Raw genomic sequence first — 8,773 nt, forward strand, 5'->3', positions numbered from 1 at the left:
AGCTGTCTGCGACTGCTTTCCCAGGCCACAAACAGGGACCTGGATGGCAAGCGGGGCTGCCAGGATCAGAACTGGCACCCATATGGGATCCCGGGCGCATTCAAGGTGATGACTTCAGCCGCTAGGCCACCACGCTGGGTCCAACCTCTGTTTTCTAGGCTGAAACAAAGAGTTAAAGTTACTGTTCAAAATGGGCTTTTTTATTATGTGTTCATGGAGGTTACTTTAGTTTTAATTCTCTGTGATAGGAAGGCAGTCAAGGAGGACAAAACAGGACAGGACTTTTCGACATTCTGCTTGTTCAAGTGAAGCATTATCCACAAAAGGGCCTTTCTTAAAAATCAATTTTCTGAGGCCTGTATTGTGGCACAGCAAGGAAAGCTACCATCTGTGATGTTGACATCCCATGTGGGAGCTGGTTCAAGCCTTAACTGCTCCACTTCTGATCCAGCGCTCTGCTAAGCAGTCAAAGGTGGCCCAGTGCTTGGGCCTCTGCCACCCACATGGTCGACTAGTACACAGCTCCTGGCTCCTGGCTCTGGCCTGGCCCAGCATATGCTGTTGCTTCCATTTGGGGAATTAAGTAGTGGATGGAAAATCTCTCTGTCCCTCCATGTCTGTCTCTTTGTAACTCTGTCTTTTAAATTTAAAAAAAAATAAACCTTGAAACAATGTAGTCTACTTTTAAGACACTTAAAGGAGGCGAAACAAGATTTCAAGAACAGTGAATGAACTCTGAGGATAAGCAAATATTTAATTGTCCTTGATTTTCAACATTGAATTGTCAGTTTTAGCGTCGTAATAGTTCATTTAAAGTAGCATTATTTATTTCTCAATGCATCCAGCCTGTGTTGACAAGTTTCTTGAAAGCGAGTGGGAAGAATAATTGAGAGATACATAATTATTCCGTGCATGATGTTTGGTTATCTTAATCCCATCTAGTATCAATAATAGTTACAGCAAATAATGAGCATCTGAGTTATTTTCTTTTGATAGATGTGTGCTATTATATCATTTTATACATAATTTTGTTTATCAGAGGTATCTTCTTGACGCAGTGAAATTTGTTGTGTATTGAATGCATGTAGGAGTGATATATAAGATGAATGGAAATCTCAGGAGAAAAAGGGGGAAGGGTGGATACTCAGATGCAGCAAAATCATCTTGAACTTGTGGCTGTTCCTGTCTGCAGAGGTCTGAAATCCTTTACCAAGATAAATGAAAATCATGATTTACAATGAAGATATTAACCTACATAATCTCTTCTGACATAAGAAACAGAATGCTAAGAGTGTAGCACAAAGCTAAGTCACCCTGACTAGAAACATATTAGTAAATTGAAAAAGGAGGAAACATAAATAGTGCGTGGGAAAAACTAATAAGAAGAATTGCATTCTCTAATAGAGACCCACAGCTAAAAAACAAAGTGAAATCTACTCCAGCAAATATGGTATTCTTATTTGTTGGTACTTTAAATGATTCAACCAGACTTTGTTGAGAACAGAAAACCTTCAAAGTACTTCCAAATGAGATTAGAAAGTAGTAGCATTCAACTGGAATGATTATGTGTCCAACGTGGTCAACTCTCAGCCATCCTGCTAATGCATGACAGGGCAGCAGATTCCAAATCCATTGGCAAATACTTGTGAAATACTAAATAGAAACTGAAAGGAGCACATTCACCTGAAGACCAGTGCCCAGGCTTCTGTAATTTTGTTCCCTGAACACACAGGCTGTTGTCAGCATCAGTTGCCACCTGTTTTGCAATGGAGCTTGCCCGCCCCCAGGATCTCTGGAGAACAAAAGATGATAACAGGCAGGGAAGAAGCAGTGATGGAGGGTAGGAGGCTTCTAGGGAAGGGGATTTTTAAAGGCTAATGACCAATGACTCACATCTTCCCTTAAGACAAGAGAAATAAGGAAAAGCCTTGGGATTTTTCTTGGAGCAGTTACAGATATGCCAACTTCTAATCATAATGAAACAGAACTGAAATTAACCTTGTATAAATAGCAAAACAGGCAAAATACATGAAAATAGGAACTCTTTTCATGCATTGGATGCTAAGAAGTGTGGTACTGTTACTCTTAAGAGAAGTGGCCCTAGAATTGTTTTGAGAGAAAGTGGTCCTCCCGCAGCTCTAGGCAAGTGTTACACTGCTGGGAGAAAAGCTGGTGGGCATTCTGGGCCTGCTGAATGCCAAGTTTCTGTTAACTATACCAGTATGCTTGCATAGTTGCCTTTTTTTTTTTTTTTTCCTTTATAAGATGTAATGAAGGCAGGGAACACAGGGCTGAGACACACCTCTCCAGCCCCCAGCTTGGGGGGATGCTGCAGATTCTCTGGAGAAGGGGTCTGGGGATGTATCATAGTGGGAGCAACTGAGGCCATGTATGACAGGGAGGAATGACTTCCTGGGACTTCCATAGACTGGACTGCTGCACTTGCAGGCAAGGGAGCTGAGATGGAGTGATTTAAGGCAGTGAGACCGGAGGACATATGTAGGTGAGGGCAAGGCATCCATCCACGTGGGAGACCTAGGCTGGGCTAAATACCATTGCCCGCTGGTACATGCAAAAGCTGGGGCAGTGGGGCATGCCTGACTGAGCTAGGTCTCAGTAACCACCCACAAGTACCAGAACAGTGGGTAAGCCACATGAAACTGGGCTGTAGCACTCACCAGAATATGAAAGACTGGATGTGGGGGCAACTCCTGTAAGGAACTTTGTGGGCTTACCTCTGTGGGACTACAGCATGTACTGGCTTTTATGGAGAGCTGGAGGCGGTGATAGGCTGAGCCAGGCTGGACTGTGGAACTCACTTGACACTCATGATAGCCAGGGCTGGGTCAGGCTGCAGCACTCGTCAGCATACCTGTAAACTAGATTTGGAGGTGAGTCTGGCTGAGTTTAGCCTCAGCACTCATGGGAATGCATGAGAGCCAGATGCAATGCAGGCCAGGCCAGGCTAGGCTATAATACATGCCTGCATGCATAAAAATCAGGACTAAAGGCAGACCTGCTGGGAGGTTACCGGGGATTGCCCTGACTAGGCTATTATATATGTATTTATTGTATATATGGGCCTGGTGCGGTGGCCTAGCAGCTAAAGTCCTCACCTTGAAAGCATCGGATCCCATATGGGCACTGGTTCTAATCCCAGCAGCTCCACTTCCCATCCAGCTCCCGGCTTGTGGCCTGGGAAAGCAGTCGAGGATGGCCCAAAGCCTTGGGACCCTGCACTCACGTGGGAGACCTGGAGGAAGTTCTTGGCTCCTGGCTTTGGATCAGCGCAGCACCGGCCGTTGCGGCTCACTTGGGGAGTGAATCATTGGATGGAAGATCTTCCTTTCTGTCTTGCCTCCTCTCTGTATATCTGCCTTTGCAATAAAAATAAAATAAATCTTTTAAATATATATATTTATTTATTATATATGTATTTGAAAGGCAGAGATAAATACATATATATATTTGTTATATATTTTTGAAAGGCAGAGACAAAGATATATGTGATACATATATATGCATATACACACATATATATATCATGTATACATATTATATGTATCATATCATATTCATATATCATATATGTGAGATGTTTGTGTATATATATGTATGAGAGATGCTTGCTGAAGATGTGTGAACAGATCCATTCCAAGTCTCTCAGGGTGTGCTACTTTGTGCTAGATCAGCCCAAGGAAAAGAAAAAGTAGCACAGGAAGAGAATTTACCTCAGCATTGCTCTTATCAGGCCTGTGACCGGGAAAGGGTTGGATTCTACCCTGAGGAAAAACCCTTGAGGCCAAGTGCCTGTGAGGCCTCCAGCCCCTTCTAGAAGCTGGCCTCTGGGGACTTGTTCTCCCAGCCTAGCTTGTTATCTGGTAAAACCAACCCAAAGAACATGGCCATCCTTGGCTGCAGTCAACATGTTTGGGGAATGAGGTAGTTTCTGAAGTCAATAATAATAATAATAATAACAACAACAGCAGGCAGTATTCCTGAGCCTTTATTTCATTTCCCCATGAGCCTGTCAGTGTCCCTGTCTGGGAAGCTCTGGGACCACAGGTGGCTTCCCAAGCTGGGGACAGCCTGTGGTGCCTCACGAATCCTAGCAACAAATCCCCATTATCCACAACCAGCTGGGCGGGCCTCTTGTTCCAACTTGTTTTAATCAGTTTAGGCTGCCATAGCAAAATGCCGCCATAGCAAAATGCCATCAATGACACAGATGTTTTGCAGGGTTCTAGAGGCTGGGGAGTCCAAGATCAAGGTGCCCACAGTCCAAGGGAGGGCTCTTTTCCTGGCTGGGAGGTAGCCTTCTCACCATGTCCTCACATGACCTTCCCTGGGTGTGTTGAGAGCATGGGAGGGGTCACTCCATCTTCCTAGAAGACCACCAACTCTGCTGGATTGTGAGCCCCTCTTTATAACTGCATTTAACCTTAATTACCCCCTGAAATCCCTGGTTTCAAATGTAATCACATGGATGGTTAGGACTTCAACACATGGAGCTCATAATTTAACGCATAGCAAACCTTAAAAGATTGAGTCTGGCTAGGCCAAAGGCACTCACTTAACAATGTCGCAACCACTGAGATTTACTATGCATTTTTGGAGGAGTGGGAAGAAGGTCAATCAAAGCTGTTCTAAACTTGGCCACTGCTTCTGCCTCCTCCAAGCCCTGGGGCATCACTTGCAATTCCCAGTCTTCTGAGGTCATCTTTCCAGAATGTTTGCCAGGCAGTTTGTTTCAGAAGATTGGCCCAGCCATTCTGAAAGGCCAAATGTATTCTGGGAATGTGTGCAAAGGGGTAAATTTAATTCTCCCCCTGCACCCGTACTATCTTAAGACTCTTTTCACTAAACCGAAAGCTGGCTCCTTCAGGATACCACAGCAGGGGTTATAGTGAAAGACAATCTTAGGGCCCAGCGCAGTGGCCTAGCAGCTAAAGTCCTCGCCTTGAACACCCCGGGATCCCATATGGGCGCCGGTTCTAATCCCAGCAGCTCCACTTCCCATCCAGCTCCCTGCTTGTGGCCTGGGAAAGCAGTCGAGGATGGCCCAATGCATTGGGACACTGCACCCGTGTGGGAGACCCAGAAGAAGTTCCAGGTTCCCTGCTTCGGATCAGCGCAGCACCGGCCATTGCGGCTCACTTGGGGAGTGAATCATCGGACGGAAGATCTTCCTCTCTGTCTCTCCTCCTCTCTGTATATCTGACTTTGTAATAAAATAAATTAATTAAAAAAAAAAAAAAGAAAGAAAGACAATCTTAGATAAAATTTCTGTCACCTACGAACCAGCACCATAGTGAAGTATATCAAACCGTAAGCATCCCATGTGGGTACCATTTGAGTCTCGATTATTGCACTTCCAAATCAGCTGTCTGCTAATGCTTCTGTGAAGGCAATAGGAGATAATCCAAGTAATTGGACTTCATCCACCCAAGGGGGAGGGCCAGATGGCATTCCATAGTCCTGGCTTTAACCTGGGCTGGTACTGGCCATTGTCATCTGGGGAAGTGAACCAGTAGGTGGAAAATGTTTCTCTGTCTTTTTTGTGTCTCTCTTTCTTTCTGCAATTCCCTTTTTAAGTAAGTGAATCTTAAAAATTATTTTTTCTGTCACCTTACAAACTACTTATATAAACAACAATGTGTTTATAACGATTTATAAACAACAAAAAGCTCATAAAAAGATGTTTATTATTTTATTTATTTATCTTCCCTCCTTTACTTGAAAGAAAGGTCTTCTACCTGCTGACTCACTCCCCTAGGATCCACAACTGCCAAGGTGGATTTCAGTGAAAGCCTGGGCCTCAGAATTCCACCTGGATTCCCCACATGGGTGCCAGGCACCCAGGTGCCTGCTTAATCAGCGTATACGTATTAACTGGGAGCTAGATTAGAAGCAGGAAAGCTGGGACATGAACAAGGCACTGTGAAATGGGATGCAGGTTGTCCCAGTTAGCATCTTACCCAGTGCTCCACAAGGCATGCCTGCCAAGTTTATTTTGGCATTAAAAAAAAATCTCAAAATTCATGTATGCATGTGGTTTTCTAAAAAAATTCATGGAAGATGCATATTATGGAAAAAAAAACCCTTCTCCATGTATTTGAAACTATTTTGCACCAAACTATGCCTCATGATGCCACATGCTGATGTGCAAAGAGATAAGGAACAAAAAGTTATTAGAGGAGACATTTTTTTGGACAGATTGTCTCTCAGTCTCTGTAGACTTTAATTGGCCATGTAGGAATCCACCATGCCAAGGAGTAAGAGCTAACTGGCCTTAGAATAAATGTACATCAGTGTCCAGCGTCATGTGTTACTTTCATCTGTGTCTGGCTAGTGGGCCACCTCCTTGGCCATCTAGAAAGAGATGTAAAGCCTCAGTTGTCATGTTCTGCCTGCCCTGAGGTGCTCACTCTGAAGTTTCGTCCCCAGGGCAGAAAGGGAAGAGGATTGTGTTCCTTCCCATTGCTCTTACTAATCAAGTGCCCCTGTGTACTCCAACAAGAGGTTCTTCTTAGCTGAATGAATGGATGTGTAGAGAGGCAGGAGGCCAGGACTTATGGGCTCAAGAATGTGTAAGATTTATTGGTACTGCTGGTTAGCACACTGCTGTTTTCGTCAACTGGACCAAAATGCTCTCACACCAAGCTTTCACCAATAAAATAAATAGCCTCAGGTGTCCATCGACCTAAGAGGACCTGCTTGTAGTTGATATAATTGCCAAACCACTGGCTGGGAGCTTGACAGATGAGTCCTTCAGCTTTCAGTCCAGGGTGAGAATTTGCACCCAAGAAGAAGACTAAAACTTTTTAAAGCAAAAAACAAATCCCTCTTCTCTTGATCTTTCATTCATTCAACAAATACTCATTGAGTGCTTGTAATGTGATAGACATCGTTCATGGAGACTGGGATACATCAGTGAGCAAAGCAAAGATTCTTGACCTCACATTCAAGTGTGGGTACTACAAGAAATTCTCAAAAAATTCACAGAAAATGCGTATTATGAAAAATCTATTCAAAAATTTTTACAGAAAAATGAGCTTTATCTTTTTAATTTTATTTATCCACCAACTATTTGAAGTACCTTCAAGGGAAAATGGCAGTAGATACACTAAATAAGTAAATAATGTAGTATATACCAGGAGACCCTAGTTGTCATGGAAAAAGAAAAGTTGAAAGGAATAAGGAGGGGCTGGCTGCAATTTTACACAGCATCATCAGTATAGGACTCATTGAGAAGATAGTGGAGCAAAGACTTGAAGACATTAAGACCATTAGCTGGAGTTATCACGGAGACAAGTATTCCAGGTAAAGGAGTGTCCTGGGTGTTTTTGGAGAAGGTGGCTAGAACAGAGGGCTGGGAAACCATGGATAAGGGAAGAGGTAAGAGACCCAGGCATGTGTGGGCCTGCACGTGGAACGGGGCATTCTTACTTTGCTCTCATTATACTTTGGCTCTAAGATGGGAGTCTCATAGAGACTCTTGAGCAGAGGAGTGAGTGTTCTCCTTTATGTTACAGGTAGATCACTCTGACTATGCTGTTGTCAGTTGACTTTATGGGAACAAGACAGGAAATAAGAAAACCAAATAGAAGGCACTTGTAATTCTCAAGAAGATGGTGCTGACTTGGACCAGGGTATGGACAGAAGTGGAGGGAAGTGGTCTGATTTGGGGTAGAAGCTGAAGGTGAAGTCAGCTCGAGTTGCTATGGATGTTTGTACTGTGTGAGGAAAACAACTACCAAAAGACAGATGTGATCATGCTGAGCACTCAGGTGGAGAAGCCTACGGGTGGGCCAGAAGTGTGGAGTCAGGGGAGGAGACTGGGGTGGAGATTTCAATGTGGTAACCACTAGTTCAGATCACAAGGAAGTGAGTGTGGGCAGAGAAGAGGACCAAGGCCTGAGCCTTCCAGCACCGCAGCATCACAGTTGGGAGAAGAGAAGGAGCGACAGTGAGGTACGAGGAGTTCCGGAAACAAAGTGAGCAAAGTACATGAAGTGTCTCTGGAAATTCAGATACAATGAGAACTAAGTATAGATTATTGGACTTGGCAACATGGAGACCACTCGTGATTTTGCAAACAAATGTTCTGATGGAATAAAGGAGGTGAATCCAGATTGGAACAGTTTACAATGAACACATTCTATTATATGTAAATATAACCCACCAAAGGTTATTTAAAATCTCAAAAACAAGGGAGGTTTGATATAGGATAACCAAGGCTTGGAAATGACACCATCAACTTTAAACAGATTTTAAACAAAAGAAAACAAGCCAAAAAGCCCCTGTTGCATATTGACTTGAAAGAATTCAATAGACTAGACTGGCATTGACCAATACCGCTTAAGAGTCTAATCCAGAACATGGCTTGGTTTTTTATAAAGTTTCACTTGGACAAAGCCTTAGCTGATTGTTTTAAGTGTTATCTGTGAGTGCTTTATGACTCACAAATCCTGAAGTATTTACTGTCTGCTCTTTGCTCTTTTTTTTTTTTCTCTTACCATTGCTTGCACTAAGGCAATCAGAATGAGTGAACCATTGTTGCTATTTACAAGAAAAAGGATAAATTTCCCAAATGGCAAGAGGATGATGCCAGATACAAAAGAGTATACATTCTTAATGCAAATAAATTCATTTGTTTAAAGATTAAAAGCAAGACGACCAATCTACCATGCTAAAAGTTAAAGCAGTGGCTGGCTGGGGTTAATGCCTGAGAGGGGTCAGGAGGTGAGTTTGACAAGGTGCTGATAAGATC

Source organism: Ochotona princeps, chromosome 15, assembly GCF_030435755.1.
Source record: "Ochotona princeps isolate mOchPri1 chromosome 15, mOchPri1.hap1, whole genome shotgun sequence".
Lineage (NCBI taxonomy): Eukaryota > Metazoa > Chordata > Mammalia > Lagomorpha > Ochotonidae > Ochotona > Ochotona princeps.